Source organism: Pinus tabuliformis, chromosome Q (genome assembly GCF_031772625.1).
Source record: "Pinus tabuliformis cultivar Carrire ecotype Pingquan chromosome Q, CPIR1, whole genome shotgun sequence".
In the NCBI taxonomy this organism is placed as follows: domain Eukaryota; kingdom Viridiplantae; phylum Streptophyta; class Pinopsida; order Pinales; family Pinaceae; genus Pinus; species Pinus tabuliformis.
This window is the reverse complement of record NC_142296.1, coordinates 480,898,100-480,922,146: the sequence shown is the minus strand read 5'-3', so window position 1 is coordinate 480,922,146 and position 24,047 is coordinate 480,898,100. Positions and strand designations below refer to the sequence as shown.

Below are 24,047 nucleotides of genomic sequence, written 5' to 3'. Positions count from 1 at the left end.
AAAAGCAGCAACCAAAAACATCCCATAATTAAATTGCTCTGGTTACATTTAAGAAAAAAGGACACATTTATTACCTATTTTATTACATATTTTCACATGAGGATAGCAAGAACAAGGTAAAAAAAACCCTTGGGGTTAACCCCAAAAAGGAAAATGGATAAGTGATTCCTTATTACAAGTCTTCTATAAAATGAGCTATTCATACATAGATATAAATAGATTCCTTCACAAAATTTCCAAAACGTTTATCCCGTCTTAAATGTTGTACTTTCGAGATCAACTTTCCTCTCATTTTCTGTTGCCTTCTTTTAAGAAGATTACACCAAATATCTGCTACTCAACAATGGTTAAAAACACTAGCGAGCCTATTAATCCAAACCTCATCAACAATAACTAGCTGGTCATCCTGGTTACGGTGCAATGCCCAATGTTCATGTATTGCATTGTCTATCACAAATTCACTGTGTCTAAAACTTGCTTCACGAAATAATGACAAAGGAGATTTCGGATCCAAGTAAATGTTCTCATTTCACAAAAATATTTAACTAGCATTTTCACCACATGTTGCAAAAGAAACGTTGTAAGGCAATGGCATAAGAAACATTAGAAATTTTGTTTCTTTTTATCATATGTTATGTTTTAGGGAGATTCCAACTAGGATATGTTCAAAGTGAAGGTAATGAAGAACACTTCACTTGAAAGGATTTATGAAAATTCTCTTCATTAAGATTCTAGAACTGTTATAAGTAAATGTTTTAAATTAAACATTTCATAACAAAGCAATATCATATCACCTTAATTCACAAGGCAATGGATAATAATTTTTGTTGATTAAAAATTGGCCTAATTTTCCGAGGAAAACTTAATAGAAAGGCTTTAGTAGTAAGGGGAACATTAATAAACTCCCTCATTATTTGTTATATAATGTTGTTAATTTGGCTACTTGTTGCTTCTTATCCTTATTTCAGTCATGTAATATGTGAAAACTATAAAATAATGGTATTATTTATTCTCTTTGGACCATTGTATTATTACTTGTTATTGATTCATGAAATTTTGTATCCTCTCTTTTTGTTCTTTTAATTTGTGTCATCCCAAAAAAATGTTTCTCCAATAACCTATATTATTGCTATCTTAGCAGTGACATTGCCATTAAGTTTGCACAACTAAGTTTGTAGTTTCAATTGCAAATTTAATGCCTCCATTTTTGCTATATATGAAATTGATATTCATATAAATTGATTAATATAGATCTTCAAATAATTTATTTAAATAACATGTTAAAATATTTTTGAGAAATATAAGGTTTAAACATCTTACTCACATCAACTCATGTCTACAGATTCTAGCAACATTTTGTAGTTACAATTTCTTATTTTATAGAAAATTCTATTTCAACTATTAAGACAACAAGTACACTTTTCAACTCAATATTATAAAATAACATCTATACCAAACAATAAACAAACAACCATAAAGTTTATAAAGTGATAACTTTGTATTTCTATTTTATTTCATGTTTGTATCACACTAATAAACATGTGTATTTTTTAAAGAAATTATTTGTATTAACACATGTATCTAACAGATTTGAAAGTATAAGAAGCGAGCCAACAACGTGGTGGATGTGAAATTTTTCTTTAGTTTGTTGTACACAGTTTTTCCCTCTATCATTATCACACCTGCTCATTATCACACCGGCTCACGCAAGGAATTGTCATCATAATTTAATTCATAATATAGTATTTGAAAAAAATATTCATAGATTGGAAATTTCAACGAACATGGCATACGCTGAATATTAAAATTTGAATGCGCTGAAGCTCATATTCTATTAACGAGAGACATATAAAAAGCCTTTTAAGTTGAAATTAGCAAAGTATAAAATAAACGGTTAATTCACTGATAATACTCTTTATCTTCTTCGTGCTGAAATTCAAGTACAATACTTTCATCCTCATCATTATCAATGTTTCCCTCATCTTTCAAGCAACGTGACGATCCCAATCCATTTTATTGGATTTGAATAGCTTTATCATCGTCTTTGATATTCTCCTTAACAATGGGCAATGTTTCCCTCATCTTTCAAGCAATGTGACGATCCCAATCCATTTTATTGGATTTGAATAGCTTTATCATCATCTTTGATATTCTCCTTAACAATGGGCAATTACGTATGGTTACATTTTCAAGTTTTGATATTGCCTTTTCCTTCCACACACCATTTGACGATATGATGCTCTGTAAGTGCTCTAAAGACCATTCCTTTAACATTGGAAAATCACCATTTCCAATGTCCAACTCTTTTAAGCCATGACAACTCCGTATGTGTAATACCTGTAAACTAGGTAGCCACATTCCCGATAGCAATGGCAATTTCAGCAATTTCATCAACACTCGGCAACAATACATGGTCAACTTTTGGAGTTTGGACATGGATTTTTTATTACACACGTTTGATGTTCTTGAAAGACTCTCGAACTAGATTTATGACTATATTACCATAAAAGTTAATACAATGTCAGCATTGATTATAAAATACCACACCAATTTATGACCTACCCAACCAATCTCAACGCCCACTGACCCAAAATAGAAAAATAAAAAATATAATTACTCTTTCATTACGATTCTTATTAGTCCCTGTTGTCCAGGCATGGACTATAGTAATCGAAAATGAGCACTTTAGCATTATTACTGCTGCTTTTACTCCTCACTTATCAACTATAAATGAAGTTTGCAGCCCTATCAACTATAAACAAAGTTTGTAGAGACATATTGATAAATCATGTTATTTGGACTTTTCCCAAGGACCGAAGCTAATCCCGAAGCTAAAGCATAAGTTATATTTGTGTTTGCATGATATTTTCAAACTGGTAAAAATACCAACTAATCTAATGTTGGCATTAGTTCGACGGCACTAAATGTTAGCTCCGTTATTTTAGATTTCCATGGGCTTCATGGTATAATAGAGTAACAGAGGCTCCATTAAGGAACTATCAGCCCTGCTTGTACGCCAGGGTACACCTTCCAGTTTCTACGCCTGCCACTCCTGCCTGCCACAACTTCCAAGTGCCATCTCTTATGTTTGCATGTAAGGAGGTGTCCATAAGGTGTCCATTGAATGGATGAAGACATTTAATGGATTATGCGTGGGCTTAGCATTAGCGTTCCTGAGTTTCTCAGAGGCTATCGATGCAACTTCCTTCATGGCGCTTTCTTCATTGGTAGCTATGTCCTTGGTATTCCTACTATCCATTTCTTCCAATTCAACATTTCTTTTCTGTCTCTTATTTTTTTCCTTTTCTTCTAAGTCTAGGCACCAGTCACATACATTTAAGCTATCTGATTTCAGCTGATCAGAGTACAATTTGCTACAATATCTACAAGAGTGATGGCATATGCACAAACAAGAAAAACAGTGTATCATATCCATGTAGAGAAAAGAATATTAGACACTATGATTCTTGAAATTGTTGTGGAACAGAGACTCACATATGTGTTGAAATCGAAATTGCTGTGAAACAGAGACTCACGGGTTGAATTCAGTGGTTGCATCTTTGGAATCATGATGGAGTTTCCTCTGTCGGTTTGATCTGGTGTAATGCATCTGGTGCAGGTTGGTTGTTCTTATGGTCTTACCCAGCGGATTTCGGAGCCTGCTCGGCGTAGGACTAGCTTAGTATTTGAAAGAGAAATCCGTGTTCAAATTTCCCAATAATGACTCTATTGTTTCTTGTATTTGAAAATATCAACAACAGCTCGACTTGGTGGCAAACTATTTCGGCCATAACATATTAGTAAAGTGAAAAATACTTCCCTGGACTCGACAAGCGATCTCTCAGAATTAGGCTCCTGTCCCCAGTGCATGCAAAGTGGAAGTGTCTTTAACTCAAGCTCCCCCTCTGCGGTGAGATAAAATGAACAAGGTGAGACTTCAAACCTCAATGTTGAGGGCAAGTGTAATACATGCAACAGATTTTAATAAGTGTTATCTATCCTATCAAAATGGCCAGGTTATTAGTCGAGCTCAGATTTCGCAGAACACCTGCTAACCTGTAAGTGTTATACCTGCCATGTAACCTGCCTTATATTCCACCTCATTTCTCTACTGCTCTTCGACCTAGCTTGGCTAGCTCTTCTGCCCTGCATCTGGTTTCCATCCTTCTATAAGTGCAATTTCCCAATACGCATGCAAATTAATTGAGGGATCTTCTGCCCTGCATCTAGTTTCCAGCCTTTTTGTAATTGAGAGCAAATTACTTGAGGGATCTCAAATTTTTTTAGCAAACAGATGCCCAGCACAGTAGCAAATCGCTGATGCCCAGCGCCTACCTTCTTCAACCGGCCCCTCCCTTATTTCTTATCTAGCTCGAGCATGCTTGCATTTTAGCTAGCCTACACCCCCGGGTTCTACAGCGTGAACGTGATCCAGTTGCCATCAATAGGTATCACTGTGTAAAATAGTGATATGTATGCATGTTGGTGCTCATCACTGATAGATACGTGGTTGTAACATGGGCCAACTTTTACATTTTAATTCATATTTAATTAAATTAATATATTTCCTTTAATATACGTGGTTGTAGCATGGGCCGGCTTTTATATTTTAATTCATATTTAATTAAATTAATATATTTCCTTTAATAACTAGTTAACTGTAACAATTATCACCATGCACTCTGCCCGATATTAGATTTCGGATGCATTGCAGGGTCTCTCGGCCACATGCGTTAAGTTTATACATGCACTTTGCCAGATGTATTACAGGGTCTCGTCACCACATGTTCTGGCCAACATGATATTCTGGTATGCCAATGTCGCTGGCCTAATATACCGAAAAATGATGGGATAATTCCCATTTGTTAACAAATTTTTGGGAACATTGGGTATCAGGGGTTCTGCATGGATATTTCAATGAAGTGCCAATCTTTAACTCGGTCGAGTACTAATAAATCATTTTTACAGGTCGACTGTTCTATACGATGGGTGTACATCCTAGAAGATGCAAAGTAAGTTTTCCATTCTTCTGCGTTTCTGTGTCTTTTAAATTTTGTTGTTTATGGAACCCATGTGTGAAAACCTCATCCTTGAAGTAGATTTTCATGCATCTTGATGAGTTTGTCCTTGGCCGTCTCCACACTTCGATAGATGAATGGAGGTACAACATAGCCTTCCTTCCATCTATTGAATATGCATCCTCGGTGCCTGCTGATGTAGCCCCTACCTAAACTGGTCTAAATCTGCTTAGTACAGGCCATACCCCTTCGTATCTAAAATTACATTCAGGTGTAAATTAGGCGGTTCCTAAATGGTTAGGGTAGTCGACATCCTCACTTTTGTATCTGCGATTCTCATGGTCCTCTTTGGAATGTTGTTCCAGTTCAATTTTTTACTCAAGAACAGATTCTCAATTTTGTTACTTTTGTTCTTTATCTTTCAGTTCAACATGGTGAGGACATGAACATCCATCCCAGTTATTTTCGAACCTGCAGAGTAAAGACTGATTTTCTTTTTAAAAAAATGGACTGAGAATTGGGATGGGACAAATTGGTCATCCTAATGTTGTCACACTGAATGTTATTCATGAAGATGCAAATACTCTGTATCTTGTGGTGAAGCTATGCTCCGGGGACGCCTGATCGATGACATGTCCAAAAACGGATGCTACTCTCAACATCAGGCTGCAAAATTGATCAAAAACTTAATTGCCACTGAAAAAGAAAAGGAGTACCATCAGTTAGTAAATGATATCTATTGATAAGTAACAGTGAACTACGACATGCTTTCAAAATTATGTGTATAAGAATATCTTTGTATTAGATTGCCACCAGCATCTCTTGCTTGAGCCTTTTAATTTTCTAAGTCCTTTTACTCAGCTTCAACTCCAACTCCATTTCATTTTTTATAGTGGACTCGTTTTGAATGTTGGCTTATAATTGAAATGCTTTTGTTGCATTCTGGTATCACAAAGCAAAGTCTTGGCAAGGAAGCAAGGACAGAAGTACTACGTAGAGGTGTATATTTCCTTTCCTCTATCTAATAGAGGGGTGCTTTTTTTGTGTCCCCTGATGTGAAATTTTAGCCCTTGGGCCCTGAACTCGTAACATTTTATGGAATCAAACTTAATACCATTTTTAATGTGAAGGAAAAAGAGGATTTACGGTTTATGTTTTTGTTTGGTGCTTCTTAATATGTGAGCAACTTGTGTTTCAGCCCTTTTATATATTCTTATGCATAGCATATCTCTCTTATAATTGGAGACCTTTTCCAGCCATTAATTCTTGCTTGGTTTTCCAATAGCTAAAGTTTTGGAAGATGGAACTTCAATAACAAGGTATTTGTCTTTTAAGAAGTTTTGCAAAATCTGATAGCAAGTTGGTGAGAGTCAGATTGCTGAATGGTCTCTTTGACAACAGTCATGGGTGCAATGCATTGAGATGCTACTTACACATATATGTAGATATAGATATCAGGGTCTAAATAGTGGAGACATGTAGAGCTAGAATACTGAGCCCCCTTTGATGAAGAGTTTACTGTGTGATGAAGAGTTTACCATTTTGAGGGCTCATGTTTACCATGCCTTATCCTTCAATTTTTTCCTTAATAAATACTAAGTAGTGACAATAAACCGATAGGTCTCTTCTACTGAGCATGCATTTGCTCTTGAAAATAGAACAAAATGATGCCCGAAATACCAAAATATCTTGGATAAGTGCTATATCTGTTATAGACATTTTTGGGCACTGCAACCCCATGCATGAAATGTCCATAAACCAAGGGCTCCTAAGTCCCTAAAAGTGTTTTTCTAACCCCTAAAGGAACAAGGTCAACTGATTACAGCTTCTCCTAGACGTTCTCCATGAAAAAATGCTCAAAACTGGTCAAAACAGGATCATTTCAGCTGCTCCATAGGCAAAGTGCGTTGCATCTCACCTAAGTACACTCTGTGGGTGCATTGAATTTAAAAAAGCCCTTCTATGGGGTGCGATGGGTGAGAAGTGACAAATGGCAGTGTCATTCTGCGAGGTGGAGAGGCATGGAATCTTCTAGAAACTTCTCTTGTGACACTTGCCTCTCCGAATTCGACCAAGGATGAGTAAGACATCATCAATCTCCAAGTGGAAGCAAGAACTATCAGAGGGAAGACACTAATCAAATCACAAGCTGACTCATCTCCCTCACAGATATCTATATATGGATCCCTCATCCCAGAGATCCGGAGGCTAGAATTTTGCATCTTGTAAGGAATTATTGTTGGTTTCTTGAGACAACATCATAGTGTTGTGTGATCTAAGCTTTGTATGAGGTGAAGAAGGGATTACTTGCTGAGAGGATGATGCTGGGTCAGAACAACTGGTTGTAACTCCATTGGCTCTTTCTTGATTATCAATAAAAGCTATTCAAGTTTTCCTCCATACTCTTGTGTCATTTATGTTTTATGCATTTGTATGGTCAATTTACATCTGATCCTAGATTGTTTATGATTATAGATCCATATTCTTGTATAGTGTTATGCTACTTTGATCCTACAGGTACTTTGTGAAGCTGGGCGTACAAGGGAGCAAGTAGCGAAAGACTATCAAGAAAGAGAGGAATCAAACTAGGAGATAAGCGCAAGACAAAGGTTGGTCTCCTTTGTTCTTCTCTCATCTATATTTCATAAAGGAAAAAAAAAAGTAGCTTTACTTTGTTTGTTTCTAAGGTAGCTACCACACCTTAGTGGGATAAGCAGTTATGTGTAAACACTTTTCCCTGTAACAAAATGGCGACTCCGCTCGGGAGCAACTAGGTTGTTTTTTTATCTTCTTTGTAGTTTATTTTATAAACTTACAGACAGAGCCTAAAGTCGAGCCAGGTAGCTTTTGAACTGCATTTGCTATGCAAATGCAAAGTAGATAAATGCTGCTTTAGTCAATCTCCAGGATTTGTTTATGAATTAAACAACTGATTCACAAACTCTCTAATTGCCCTCGTGGTAGCTCTTGGAACCTCCTTAGGTCCACCCCTGATTATTGATTTACTGATTACCATTTGCCCGGCAAAAACCCCTGAACTGAACTGCAAACTGTGACCCGGATCCCAAGCAAAGTCTCATCTCTGTCCCAGCGTAGGCTCTGTTCTGTGAATCTGAAATTCAGCGCACTTCCCGAGTGTAGTAGGTGTGCTACATTTCAACTTCCCTATGTTACAGGTGCGCTGATCAGACTAGGCATTGTTCCTCAGTTTTGGTTTCTGTGTTCATTCTTTTCAGTTCTATTCATGAGTTTTTCTGTTTGTAATCAATATATCTCTGTTTGAAACCCCTTTCCTTGCTGATATTCCTCCTCCATTATTCAAAATAACTGTAAATGTTTTTGTGTATTTTTTGAGTCATTTTCAGTTCTCCTTTGCAAAAAGTAATGTAATTGTACTATCGTTCCTTGATTTGAAAGTGTCGCAAGTGTCGTTTTCAGTCATAGGAGAGAGTTTGGTTGCTCTTGATAGTCGATTACCCTGTTGCTATTGTATTTGGTCTGAATTTGTAGTTTTTCTAGTGTTGAAAGCAAGTATTCATTTCCGAATCGTAAAGTGTTGTGATTGTCTCCATTTTTTATTTTGAAAAGAAACTTGTTAGTAATTGTCGCTTGAAAAGTAATTCAGATTTGCGCATTAGCTTTCTTTTTACCATCCACATACTAAGAAAGCCGAAAACAAATACATACATGTGCATTTGCATTTAGACTGTTTGATTGGTTTGATTTAGGACAGTGCATTTAGTGTGTACTCTTTGCTCTTTGTGAAAGAATAATGTCTCTCTTTCCTTAGTAGCTAGGATTTTCATTGCACAAAGAAGGTAAAAGACTGTTTATCATCTTAGATTGCATTTTAGGAGTTGTACATCTACATCTCGCGGTGAACCTGAAAGGCAAATTTCTTAAGAAAGATAAACTATAAAATAAATTTAATGAATCTAACAACGCTTTGGAACCTAACGCACAACATCTAGAAGTCTAGGCTAGAGACATATTCCAGCATCGTAAAGCCTGGTAACTGTTGTTCTCACTAATGGTTGGGTGATTCCTCCACTTTGATATGATAAGTGCCAGTACAGACTTGTGCTCCCACGTACCGTCGAGTATATTTTGGGAGACCACAATAGGCTTAATCCTTTATCTATAGGAAGCCGTGTCTGCCGCCCTATCGATCGCAATGCACTGAACACAGCATTCGGGAAGATTGACTGCCATACCGTAAAAAGTATTCTGCAGTTTTGTGATCGGTTTGGTAATCCCTCTACATAGATTTCTAGAGCAGTCCCTTTCGTTCCTTTTCAGACTCCTTAACGGAAAAGGTCCATCTAAGCACTTGTCACTTTAGGCTCATTAAAAATTGAAGGTGACTAGAGTCATCTTTTGTTTTTTCTCGACTCTTAAAAATTGAGAAAACAAGTTGTGTCAAAGCGTATAAAATTTATTTTAATCAGAATAACGTCATTGTTCCCTTGTTGGTCTTAGAAGTTAGTCTCCTTTCATCGCGAAGTTCTTGTAGAATCGCTAGAAAATCTTTTGGATAGACTAGATATGTCTGAATAACCGTCGAAATCGAGGACTGTGTCATTCAACGCAGCAGTAGCAGAGCCTCCTGCTGCTACTCCAACGATGTTTGATGGTATACCATCTGTCCCGACAAGTTATCAACAGCAAGCCGGAGTCCAATCAGGGACTGTTTCGACGACATGGTCAGTTCCTATTTCTTCATCCGGATTATCATCTGGTATTTCTTATGTTGAAACTCAACAAATTGATCCAATGTGTCTTCAAAGGCCAATCTACCCTTTAAGTACTGGATTTCCACCATATCGAGGGAAGTATGCCTTTTCATTGTTCCCTCCCAGAGAACAACCATATGGGAGTTTACAACAAAGTTCAGGTCAAACTGGAATTACATCCAGCGGTTGGGTACCAATACTGCCTCAGCAACCAAGGATTGTATATTCAATGCAACTAGTCCACCCTGTGTTGAATATTCCCACTATACCTGCTATGGTGACTGCATCGTAAGTACAAGCGCTACCTGTTGTAGGTCAACCCCAAGTTTCTCAGGTTGCAATACAACAGCCTCTTGTCTCAATGACTCAATCACAATCTCAGGTTAGTGCCTCCTTATCTGGAGCGACTCAGGCTCAAACAAGTACTATGACTCCTCATCTTGGTCAATCATCCAGTATTGGGCAACAGCGAATGGTCCAACAACCATGGCTGATTCAATCTCAACAACTGCCATTCCAGGAATCATATCAAGGACCTGAGCAACAAGTCTTTGTAAGTAATAGGGAAACGCATTTCCAAAGTGGTTATCAACAACCATATTATAATGGTTATGCCCATCAACCTTATCAAAGTTACGCATCAAATACATTATGTTGGTATGCAAAGACCCACTGCTCAGGTGATTCCATCTTATCCTGGGTATGCTTCGCCTAACCTGAATCAACAATTACCCTTTGTAGCAACTCTAGAATTACCAGATCTAAACCGACTGACGAATGATCCAATTGCTTATGCCCCTTGGTGGCTGGCGATTCCACATAAACTTACGTCAGATATTCCTAAATTTAATGGAAATCCCGGTGAAGACCCGTTGAATCATGTGATGACCTTTCATATGTGGTGTTCATCTAACACTCTAAACGACGATTCGATTAGGCTTCGCCTTTTTCAATGAACGTTAATTGGTTCAGCAGCAAAATGGTATATCGAATTGCCTAGAGCTTCATTTGATAACTTCAGCACCCTAGGAACGACCTTTTTAACCCATTTTCAGTTACCAATAAGGTACGAAACAGGAACAGAGCTTCTTACCAATTTCAAACAGACAACGGCCACTCACATATTTGATCATATTCATGAGTGGCGACGTCGTCGTAGAATGGTAAAAACGTACGTTCCTGATTAGCTTTTAGCTGAATGGTTTATTAAGTCATTATTACCTTCCATTACAGAAGATGTGGCAAAGGGAGGAGTCGCCACTGAAGAGCAAGTTATTGCTCGTGCGCAATATTTAGACTTGATTTATACTCAGTCTGGCACGCTCTATGATAAAATCCCTGACGCTCCTAGACCAGAATTTTCTGTTCCACCTCCTCCTAAATCGAACAATGACTCTCATGTCGGCGATGGCATGATTGGCGCAACAGACACGAAATCTACAAAGGCTACATCTAAAAAGGCCCGTAAAGTTTCTAGTCAAAATGCAAATGAGGAACTTCTTGCCTCGGAAGTAAATGCCATGTCGACCGACAAGGGCAAACAACTAAAGCAACCAGGGGGAAAGAAGAAAAATAAAGGGAGAAAAAAGAAGCAGGATGAGTCATCTCCTGAAAAACCTTCTGCAAACCCTTCTGGGCAAAGGAAACCCCCTGCAGGGTGTCATATATGCGATGAGGATCATCAGACGAGAGATTGTCCACATAAAGATGAAGTTAAGAAACTCTTTAAGAGTTCAAAAACCTCAGCAGTATTGACTGATCCGTTTCCAAGCCCGAGAACCAAACTGGTTGCTAATCAAAATGCTTCCTGATCCCAAGTGCTTATGTTGTATATCTCAAAGCAGCAAAATGATGCTTTGACAAGGAATAAAGATTACGAGAATTCACGGCTGTCGAATAACAAGGCTAATGAACAACCTAGTAGTTCGAAAAAAACTTTGACCGAAGTTGTGCCACCCATCATTCCTGAGCCAATGATAAATCCGCCAAAGGGAGTAGTACACAAATCGACATTTAATCCTCGTGCCAAAGTAGCACAGAATTATAATATAGTAGAGGACCTGGCCCAATCGCCGTCCACTATGTCGACACTTGAGGTACTGCAAAATTTCCCCTCCCAAAAGCAGGATCTATTATCAGCAATAGGTGGGATTGACCCAATGGATTCCAATCTTGTGGCCTTTGATCATAAAGGATATGACCCTCAGTTACCAGCTCAACTAGCTTTCCTTATTCAAGTGAAAGCCCTCAACAAAACTGTTCATTGAACAATTATTGATGACGGGGCATCTACATGTATTATGTCGATGTGTTGCTGGAAAAATTTAGGCTCACCACCCTTATCAAGATCGTCAACGACGTTAAAAGCATTTGATGGACGATCATACACCCCATATGGGATTTTAAGTAACTTGCAAGTTGAACTAGGGGGAAAAACAGTAGAAATAGATGTTGAAGTAATTGACGGAAACCTCGATTACAACATCCTACTGGGAAGGCCCTGGATATATGCCATGGCCATAGTTGTGTCGACCTACTTCAGGAATATTTCATTTCCCTTCCAAGGAGGAATTACAATCGTCGACCAACAAACATTTCTCCCCAACAGTTCACAAGTTACGGGAAGCATTCCAGTGGTCCATGGAAGCAATCATTCACTTCAAAATATTGGAGTAGGCCTCCTAAAAGACCCTACCTTAATGGGTACTTTTGCCCTACCGCCTCCGAGTAATTTGGCAGAAGTGGCCACAGTGGAAACCTGCAATATGAAATCTTCTATATCTAATGTATTCGGAAGATTCCTAAACATTGTGTCAGCATGGATCATCGCCATTTTAGAAATATTGTAGCAATCAATTTTCTTGGCTTGGGGGGAAAACCCAAATCAACGCTCATTGAGTGTTTGGATAGATAGGTCTAAGGAATATGGCACCTCTTCAGATCCTTGGTCGCATGTACATTCTACAGAGGAAGGAATCATTCAATCAATGATGATAGGAGAGGCACCATGGGAAGATTACCACCATCGCTCCCATATTCCAGATTACCACGAAGATTATTCCAACAACCTTAATCATCCATCAGTTTTTGATTTTCTATCAAATACTGTAAATACGGTGGATTTCGAGGATGGTTCTTATCTCGTGTCGACCTCGTTAAAAAATGAAACAAGGAGTCATGAGGATAGCTCTTTTACTATGTCAACCTCATTAAAAAATGAAACGACTCCCATTCCAAATTGAGTCTTTGATTACGATATCGTAAAATCAAAGTCGAGTCTTTCGAAGATCTCGAAGATAAACCTTTATTCCAACCACTGAGATGAATGAAATGAAGCTTGGGGGGCATGCACCTCAATTTGTGTTATTATGCTGGGGGCATGCAAACTTATCACGAGCAGTGTTACTGCAGGGTTCAAGCTCGTTAAAAAATAAACCTGCATCGAGCAGTTTTAACACAGACTTCATGCTCATTAAAAAATAAACATAAGCAATGACCAAATGTTTCCCCCAGCGTTTAAGCTCAATAAAAAATAAACCAATTCCCGGTAAATAATCATCGTGAATGTAGTACTTCAGCCTTTAAAGCCTTGGTCGTGTTCCCATCATCACCTCCACTCTGTATTGGCCGATCATTCACCTCCATTTGATTGTTTACCCCTTTTGAGGAACAGCTGCGAAGAGTGATCCCACTAGCCATCCTTGTAACACTGCTGTGATTGGAAAATTCCAAACCTTACCTAGAATCAGCTGCTACCCAATTTTATCACTCGTTCCTCAAAAACGAGTCTCCTTTAAGCTCTTTTCAACTGACTCGTAAAATATGAAAAGATTGTCGATCCATTGGCCTCTCCAGCTCGTTAAAGGGACCGGAAGTGCTATCCCTCTTTTAGATTTTAATCTTTTTGGACCTGAAGGATTATTACACAAAAAGATCAAGCGCTTGTTTTGTTCGGCTCGTTAAAAGTATCGAAAATTCATCCCTTCTCTATTGTTTTATACTTTTTCGGACTTAAGGGATTAGATGACGAAAAAGGAATTTTGGAGTTTCCTTTACGTCCCTTTTCAGACTCTCTAAAATTGAAAAGGACCGAGTTATCTTTGTCGTTAAACTCGCTAAAACTTAATAGCGACAAACTTGTCCATAGCAGACAAGAACGAGTTTCACTATCGCTAAGCTCGTTAAAGCATAGCGATGGGTTTGCCTGAAGGGAAAATTATAAAACAAGCATATGTTATCCTCCTCAAGCTTGACAAAAATAAAGAGGTACTGGTCAGCAATGCCTGGGGAAAATTGGGAAGAAAACTTGAAGAAACTTTGTTGGTAGCAAGTCGCTCTTGAACATGACACTTTCACTCCGCATCCAAGTCGGGTTGGGTTGTTTCATTCACCGGTCACATCGCCATGGTCCCATCACACCATCCACATTTGGAGTTAATGCTACCAATCCATCACGTCAGTGTTGCCGATATGTTCAAGAGAAGTCATTCAGAGAATTCGCCCGTGTCTCACCCGCTACAATACATTTACACTCCATTCCTTCATGACCACCACCCTGAACCTTATGTCATCAGATCGTTTTCACCTCCATTAAAATCATTTGCTCCGTTCTGTGTCATTGATGTGGGATTCATTAAGGCCCTCCTGTGACAGATCACTTCTTGTCGACATCAGCTCATTATCCAAGAAGTCGATCTAGGAACACCCCATTCAGTACTTTGAAGCTTGCATGACTCAATGGCAAGTTTCTCACTTCCGGCGACAGGTTTACATGAATGACCTTCGACCGAAAGATTTTGCGTGGTGTTCGACACCAAGTCCTTTTATTCACACCATGTGAATTGTACTACAGTACCTTGAGGGTCATTATCATTATCGGTGATTCCTCTCGTGCCTGTTAATAGCTTACATCATTGGCTGGTAATCAGGTGATGTCTTTCCATGTTCGACTCCAGAACATCTCTCACATGGATAGACTTGTACTTCGAGTGAAGATTGAACGAGATTGAAGACCCCGGATCTAGTTTCATCCATCCGGGCTGCGATATATATTCAGGGAAATAAAGACATCAAATGTACATTATTGCTGCACAGATAATCATCCAATTAAAGGGATGATGACTCTACCAGAATCATCAGTCTACACTCAGACGATTGTCTGTCCTATACATAAAAATGAATTTATAAAGCTAAGCATGGGAATGCCCACCTCAGCTAGATCATGAAAATATTATGAAGATAATGTATTGTATTGTATCTTATTACAGGTCTCCTCCCAGCTTGAAAGAACTTCGGATCCTCATAATAAAGCATTTCACCCGACATCAAAAGATTAACGACCTCATGCTTTAGGGGGCAACTGTTGTAGACATTTTTGGGCACTGCAACCCCAAGCATGAAATGTCCATAAATGAAGGGCTCCTAAGTCCCTAAAAGTGTTGTTCTAACCCCTAAAGGAACAAGGTCAACTGATTATAGCTTCTTCTAGAAGTTCTCCATCAAAAACTGCTCAAAATTGGTCAAAACAGGATCATTTCAGCTGCTCCATAGGTAAAGTGCGTTGCATCTCACCTAAGTACACTCTGTGGGTGCGTTGCATTTCAAAAAGCCCTTCTATGGGGTGTGATGGGCAAGAAGTGACAAATGGCAGTGTCATTCCGTGAGGTGGAGAGGCATGGAATCTTCCAGAAAATTCTCCTATGACACTTGCCTCTCCGAATTCGACCAAGGATGAGTAAGAGATCATCAATCTCCAAGTGGAAGCAAGAACTATCAGAGGGAAGACACTAATCAAATCACAAGCTGACTCATCTCCCTTACATATATCTATATATGGATCCCTCATCCCAGAGATCCGGAGGCTGGAATTTTGCATCTTGTAAGGAATTTCTATTGGTTTCTTGAGACAACATCATAGTGTTGGGTGATCTAAGCTTTGTATGAGGTGAAGAATGGCTTACTTGCTGAGAGGATGATGCTGGGTCAGAACAACTGGTTGTAACTCCCTTGGCTCTTTCTTGATTATCAATAAAAGCTATTGAAGTTTTCCTCCATACTCTTATGTCATTTATGTTTTATGCATTTTTATGGTAAATTTACATCTAATCCTAGATTGTTTATGATTATAGATCCATATTCTTGTATAGTGTTATGCTACTTTGATCCTACAGGTACTTTGTGAAGCTGGGCGTACAAGGGAGCAAGTAGCGAAAGATTATCAAGAGAGAGAGGAATCGAACTAGGAGATAAGTGCAAGACAGAGGTTGGTCTCCTTTGTTCTTCTCTCATCTATATTTCATAAAGGAAAAACGAAAGTAGCTTTACTTTGTTTGTTTCTAAGGTAGCTACCACACCTTAGTGGGATAAGCAGTTCTGTGTAGACACTTTTCCCTGTAACAATATCCTAACCATTTATTATGCTATAATAATTCATCAAAACATCCCTTGAAATCTTGGAAAAGTAAACTGAAAACAACTCTACAGAAGGTACCATTTCCTAGCCATGCAATCATTCATCATGGTTACACTTGAATGAGCTTAGGGTTAGATTCTATAATTGGTAAAAATATCCCTCAAGTACTTAGCAGGAGGCCAAGTTCTATGTATATGTGTAACCATATATCATTGTCAGATTTCACGTGTATCTTACATTACAGAGCAGAAATAGCAACTCTGCCATTACAACCAACTATTTCAAGTAACATATCATACACAGATTTGAGGTAAAACCCGTGTAAAGATGCATGACAGGGTGGCACAGAGTAGGGAATAATTATAATCAAAGGAAACATTCCCGTTGTCATACAATAAACTGATATGTTGCCAATACTATGCACAATTTTCTTTAGTACAAGCATGGTGAGGCAAATGCAGAAAACAAGTGAGAATAATCAAATTGCTATGGGGTTGGCCTGTACGCTGCCCCTAGCATCTACAAAATACATACAACATCCTCTATACCAGGTATATGAGAACTTTTGGCAACCCTCTGACCATAGCGTCAATCAAAAAGAGTGTCATCCACATTTCTTACTAAGAAGCAACCACCACTGGCTTCTATTAGAATAAGACACTCCCACTGGCTGAACATACTCCCTCAACTCATACACAGATAGCATGTTGGTGAGAGTCAGATTGCTGAATGGTCTCTTTGAAAACAGGCATGGGTTCAATGCATTGAGATGCTACTTACACATATATGCAGATATAGATATTAGGTTCTAAATAGTGGAGACATGTACAGCCAGAATACCGAGCCCCCTGTAATGAATATTTTACCGTGTGACGAAGAGTTTACCATTTTGAGGGCTCATGTTTACCATGCCTTATCCTTCAATTGTTTCGTTAATAAATACTGAGTAGTGACAATAAATTGATATGTCTCTTCTACTGAGCATGCATTTGCTCTTGAAAATAGAACAAAATCATGCCCGAAATACCAAAATATCTTGGATAAGCAAGTTGAAATACTGAGCAGTGACAATAAACTCATAGGTCTCTTCTACTGAGCATGCATTTGCTCTTGAAAATAGAACAAAATCATGCCCGAAATACCAAAATATCTTGGATAAGTGCCATATCCTAACCATTTAATATGCTATAATCATTCATCAAAACATCCCTTGAAATCTTGGAAAAGTAAACTGAAAACAACTCTACAGAAGGTACCATTTCCCAGCCATGCAATCATTCATCATGATTACACTTGAATGAGCTTAGGGTTAGATTCTATAATTGGTAAAAATTTCCCTCAAGTACTTAGCACGAGGCCAAGTTCTACGTATATGTGTAACCATATATCATTGTCAGATTTCAGGTGTACCTTACATTACAGAGCAGAAATAGCAACTCTGCCATTACAACCAGCTATTTCAAGTAACATATCATACTCAGATTTGAGGTAAAACCCGTGTAAAGATGCATGACAGGGTAGCACAGAGTAGGGAATAATTCTAATCAAAGGAAACATTCCCATTGTCATACAATAAACTGATATGTTGCCAATACTATGCACAATTTTCTTTAGTACAAGCATGGTGAGGCAAATGCAGAAAACAAGTGAGAACAATCAGATTGCTATGGGGCTGGCCTGTATGCTGCCCCTAGCATCTACAAAATACATACAACATCCTCTATACCAGGTATATGAGAAATTTAAGAATGATTGAGTAGAAAACAACTGAAATCACTCCAGATTCCCACTGCCAAATGCATTGGAATGAGGTGCCTACATTAACTGTACTTACTACTTATGCATGGAAAAGTACTCATAATAGACAAAGGATCATGGGATTGCTATGCTGAGCTCTGTATGAACCCTACAAATTTGGCATTATCTTTTTTTTTCTACAATTGAGAATCTTGGGCATTCCAAAGAGGATAAGTAGGAATTATCGAATTTAGAAATAGTCCATAAATACAACCATGAAGGCCATTATTAAAATAAGGACAATTAAGAATTGTTTGTTGCTTCATTAACATCGTATTTTCATAGCCATATTTCTGCAATATTCATATTTCTTGCCAAAACATTAATTGACCACTCAATGCTAATTAAATGCGGTTGCATGTATCAATGACTGAATTCTAACTGTTGTCGCTGGTCGCGAGTGAGTCAGTCGCACCATGTAACATCCAAAAACAGACCAAATGGAGGCCATACTATAGCATTTCCATGACCTTTTTGTATTATAACATTAGTAGACAAATAACTATTTCAATAAGATGTACATGCCACCTCTCCAATAAGTTAAAGATGTACTACATGCAATCACCTTTTGTTAGATGCAGCTTGCTGGTTGCTCTTTGTGTAAGATGCACTTTGATATTACTGTTTTGGTAGTATTGGGGATGTTGGTTGCAAGGCTAGTGTTAAGGTTTAGATATAAGATATGCTATTTTAGCTTTAGCTTTTGGAAATGCTACCAATGACCTAATGCCATGCCAGAATTCTTCTTAATAATTCCTAATGTCAACGGTGTGCAATTGCATCTCTAATGGTGCATTATGAGATCACTGTGTCCACTTCATGCAATCACAATGGATCGATATCTCTCCTCTTGATACAGAGATCTTTCCTCTTGATTGAGAAAGCACTTAGACTTTATTTAAGACGATGAAAAGAACCACTAAGTTAACGATGACCAATGCTCTCTACTATTAGAAAATAGGAGGTTTCTCTATAGGTAGGACCAGGAGAACTCATACAGAGGACTCTGAGGCCCCATCACAGCCCACCTCTCCATGAAATCCATGGACCATTCACAGTTTCTCATAAGAAAAACCCCGCATTGATTCCCAACCAGCTCCTTTTCTTATAAACATTTTCCTCCCATCCATGGACTATGAAATTGAAGTCCTTGTACTTCTCCAATGGGTGCTCAACTTCAATGTCTGTGATCATAGCATCTGAGTCCATCCACCATATCCATATCCATATCAAAGGAATTTTGGCCTAGAAAGTGTACATTTTCTGATTAAGGAGGATTGTGTTGTAAAACATGTCCAAGCCATGGATCCTGCAATAATCCTGCTTGTTCTTGAAGCACCTCAGAAGCAGATGATCCCAATTGGGTTCTTACAGGAATCAAAACCAAGATATGAGGCCTCCCTCCTTCTGTATAGTTCTTTATATGAGGATGGGTCTTCAACCATTTTTGTCTCTTGAGGTCCCAGTTTTTCACAGTGCTCCCCACAGTGTAACTAAAGTCAGAATCAACATAGAAATTATCACAACTTTTCTCCCACTCATCCATTGACCGATACAAGGATTCCTCTTGTTTGCCATTCATTTCATGTTCATTGCTCTGATTCTGTTGAACTCACATTTTGATTTTCTTGAGTACCAGCAGTCACATTGGTATCATCAAACCTCTGGATCCTGAAATTGCATTGTGCTGAAGATTGTTGTGCTTCAATTGTGACAGCTCTATAAGCAATTCCATAAGAGAAAATTCTCCATAAACTCCAACAAAGTACCAGAGCAACAATGACCAGTGCGCAAAACACGAAAAAATCACAAAGTTTCTTTTTCATCACATTTACAGGGAAAGAAACGAATAAGTGGATGGTCTCTCTAACACGGGTTTGAAGCTGGACCTGGGTACATGCCATATCCAAGAACGCAAGGAAGATCAGATTTTTGAGGATTTTCATTCATATTTTTCTAGATCTGGGTTCATGCTGTTTGTATGTTGCTTAAGAGCCCTAAGACAAGGATTTGTTTGAAGGCTTTTTCTTTAGCTCTATATAGAAGAGGTTATAAGCTCTGTCTAGGACAGCATTAAGCTACACATGGACCTATCCACATGTTTATGTTTCCCGGTTGATCCTGAAAGTGGTTCCAATGCATTCCTACTTGGAGGAGTTTCAGGACATGCTGGCCTATTTTCCACAGTAAAAGATGTCTGTCTGCAGGGTATTAAATACTGATCCTTACCTCCAACGTTATTTATGTAGTAGGTTGCGCTGAAATAATGGTATACTGCCATGGCCCATATGTATTTCTGGTGGTGTTTCTTTTCTTGAAGCCCGCTCATGGTAGGACTTGCTGCCATGCAGCTTCTCTTGTTAATCAATAAATGATTGTAGTACTTCAACCATAATAATCCGTTCCGTTGCCATTCTCATTCTCAACTGTATAAGCCATGGTCGTTTATACGGAGGATTTGATTAATAAATTGGAATCCAGGAAATTTCTTCTTTCCCACATCAATGAAATATAACTTATATGACAGCAAATGCCTAAGTTTGCATGAACATCACATACTATGGTAGAATACAAACACCATTAGTTACAATGCATAGAAGCTCTATTGATATTAGTATTGGACATTAAGTTATTGTATAGTAGAATAGTTTATAAATCAAAATGCATACTTTCTGTGTTATCGATCTTAGGACAATGTCAACTATTTACCTATCTATCTATTCTTTTGAATTAATGATACCATAAAAACATTCATCCAAAAATAGGCAAGTTGTACGTTTAGCATTCCTTTCGTCAACATATGCATACAAATCTGAAATTGTTTTTTCTTTTCCTGTTTTTGGTAAGTTGGGCGGCTGAAATATCATAACAGTACAGAAAATAAATGTTTTCCTGTACCTAGTCGTTTGCTGCTTTTTTTATGACTCAAAAACTTGGAACCATGTCACAAAACCTATCAAATACCAAATATAGCTATCATATAGTTTTAGCTTACTGCTTAGGGTGGCTTATACTAATTCTAACCAGATAACAAGATTGTAAATATAACTAAAAGCAGACTGAAAACAGAAATTGTCCATCAGATAAGCAGTGGGGGAGTCCACCTAGATAGTTTTAGGCCGACCAGCATCCTGTGAGTCTGAAAATACAAAGTTATACAATTTTGCTCAGTTTCTTTACCAGAACCGTGATCTTACAATCCAGTTTCCCATGCTGAAATTGTATTATTCCAAATTTTGAAATGAATCTTAACCACAAACTGACCCATGTATTCATGCATGCCATCACAATACGTAGATAGTTCAACTAAATAATACTATATTTACATCTATTTTTACTGATAGCACAGACTGTCTGGTAAGAGAATCCAAGAGAAATGCCAGCAAGTACATAGGACGAAAATGTCAGAATCAAGAGCAAGAAGAAAATATATTCAGATGGTAGAAAACTCCAGCAGAATATGTACAATATTCTTCCATCACTGTCTGAGAAGCAGCAAGGGCTTTCTTTCTAAGTTAGGTAAGAATGCCTGGTCTTTATCATCAAAATTAATCCCGTTGAGGTGGGTTTAAAAGTATCGACCACGATTGCTGGCAGTGGGAATGTTGCATGATGCAGCACTGCTGAATGTATATGTTTCACAACATTGTCGCCAGCAGATCCTTCAGTAGAGCACCATCTTTTCCCAGTATGATCCTTGAGGTCAACAGCTAACTTGGGACCTGCAAAGTAGGCTTACTATATATCAGAAGCAGACAGTGGACACCATGTTCATTCCATATTAAGAGAGCAGACAGTGGAAACCATGCTCATTCCATATTGAGAAAGCCATAAATCAGAGCAATACCCCTACTTATATACCCTCTTGTATAGCCTAGCTGAGGGGATACCACCGTATTAATTCATGTCTAGTAGTTAGCAAGGTTACGCCCAGTTATTAGTCAGCTGTTAGCAGAACGATTGGTTACTTTATGGATCTTCTTGAAAATGTCTTTTATAGTTCGTGTTTAATTATGTTAGAGTGATAGGTTCATTGGGTTAGAGAGGAAGTACGTGAAACTTTTAAGACGCTATCTTAGAGGTGGATCCACCGAGATATTGTAAAAGACCAATTGAAAATAATAAAGTCAAGAGTATTTTTCGAGACATTGTTATCTATATGGAAATAGTCAGGAAGATAAACAAAAGTGAAAGTTATCAAGCCTAAGCGATCATACCTTGTCATGTGAGGAGACTCAGGCAGATTAAATGCTGACAGCGCTTGTCGAGTCAACGTTTTTTGAGAAGGGCGCTTCATCAGTATGAATATCATCATGTTGTTGAATCACTAATATTGATGCACTGATTGGAACAGTTGGTGAGGCCAGCAAATCCCCAATTGGACCTAGTTCTAGACAGTCCGCAGTTTGATCTGCCAAGTCTGCCACTAGCGGGGATGGAAAATGCCCCCTTCCCACCAAAAACAGGTCGTACTTGTTGTTCTTTGCAATTGCCAGAACTGAATGCACCGTGTTGCTGATCACCTGCTCTTCATACACAATGGGTTTCCCTGCATCACTACCATCAGATGAGTGGGTTTTCTTCGTGATAGGGACTAAGGCATCTTCATCCAGAATACTCTCATGCTCTCTGTTCATTTCTGCAGTGGAAAATTTGTACTGTTGTTGTGTCTCATGCTCATGGGCGGGCAGAGGAGTAAGGTTGACAAGAGTGTGGTTGAATTCTGTTCCAGGCAGGAACCTTATGACTGTGAGCGCAATGCCTGGATGCTCTGCCATTCTTCTTCCAAACACCAGAGCCTCACGATCATCTGGACCTCTGAAGAAGAGAACCGCAATGTTATGGTCTACATTGGAAGGCGCCAACTGGGACTGACCCCCGAGGCCCCTATCCACCAGGATGCCGACTGAGCAGGGTGAGTTCTTCAATATCTTCTCGTTCACCGTCCTGAATCCTAGGTTCACAGACTCCAGGACACCATCAACGCGCTGGTATTTGTGGAAAGGGAGGACGATCATGGCAGCCCGTTTCTGGTCCGCAATTTTGCAGATATCCTCATGCATGTCCTGAAATTGAGAGATTGCTATCATGGGTCTGACCGCCACTTTTCTCAGCTGTCCGTACGCCTCGAATGCAACCACAATCTGGTCTTCTTCTGATCGGTTGTGGTTCCAAAACGGAAGACCATTTTTCCTTGCCTTGTGAACCATCATGATGGCAGAAGACCTTTCGGACAACTCCACTAGGTGCATAATGTAGAGGCGCAGGGCATATTTTCCAACCCCTCTGGAGGCCTCTATTAGGTTTATCATGGCTGGGATGTTCCTCGAACCATGTACACAGGCTACAATTCTCAACTCATCTGGTTTATCTCTTTGTATCTTTCTGTGCTTGTATGGGACTTGTTTCCATGCTGGTTTGTATATGGCCATTACTATTGGGATCGTGATGAATGTCGTGACCAGAGCCATCAATACAAGGATTGCAAATGTTTCTTCATTCAGCACCTGTTAAAATAAAACAAACAAGGAAATGATACTCTTGTCCAGAAGATATGGAAATCACGGATCAAATATATTGCTCTGTTAAAGAAATAGATGATAGGCAACTAATACGCAATTCATTCATCGCAGAATCTAAAAGTAAAATAAGCTCCAAAAGATAACCTCAGGGATCATACTGGGAAAAGATGGTGCTCTGTATGTCTATACCCATAATACTGGAAAAACTAGTAATAATTTAACAGAAATAAGAGGCCCTACAATATGGGAGGATGCTGAAAATTTCTTCTGTCGCTCATTCAACTCTTCCCTGGGCGCTCTGCCTCCGAAAAACCTAGTGAGGGTTTCACGAACCCTTCTTACTGCTCAGGTTTCATTGAAACTGAAACTGAAACGATATTTAAACTGTTAAAACTGTGAAAATGTATTAAAACTAAACTATGAAACTGTATTAAAACTATATTAATCTAACGACACATTATTCTTGAATCGTCTAACATTTGATCGGATGGTGCAGACTTGTGCCAAGTGGCAATTTTGGGGTGTTCATTTCAAAGGGAAACGCCTTACGGCGTAAATATGGGAG

General features: G+C 38.6%; 2 pseudogenes across 1 annotated transcript; both read right to left on the bottom strand.

Annotated features, from left to right (window-relative positions):
- Positions 1-337: 337 nt before the first annotated feature.
- Positions 338-24,047, bottom strand: part of LOC149220271 (purple acid phosphatase 22-like) — a 113,670-nt pseudogene continuing 89,960 nt past the window's right edge.
- On the bottom strand, positions 21,095-24,011 carry LOC149220272 (cation/H(+) antiporter 19 pseudogene; annotated as a pseudogene). Its single transcript, XR_016249121.1, has 4 exons — positions 23,981-24,011; positions 23,723-23,823; positions 22,178-23,467; positions 21,095-21,682 (listed from the first exon to the last, which is right to left on the bottom strand). The product of XR_016249121.1 is annotated as a cation/H(+) antiporter 19 pseudogene (transcript).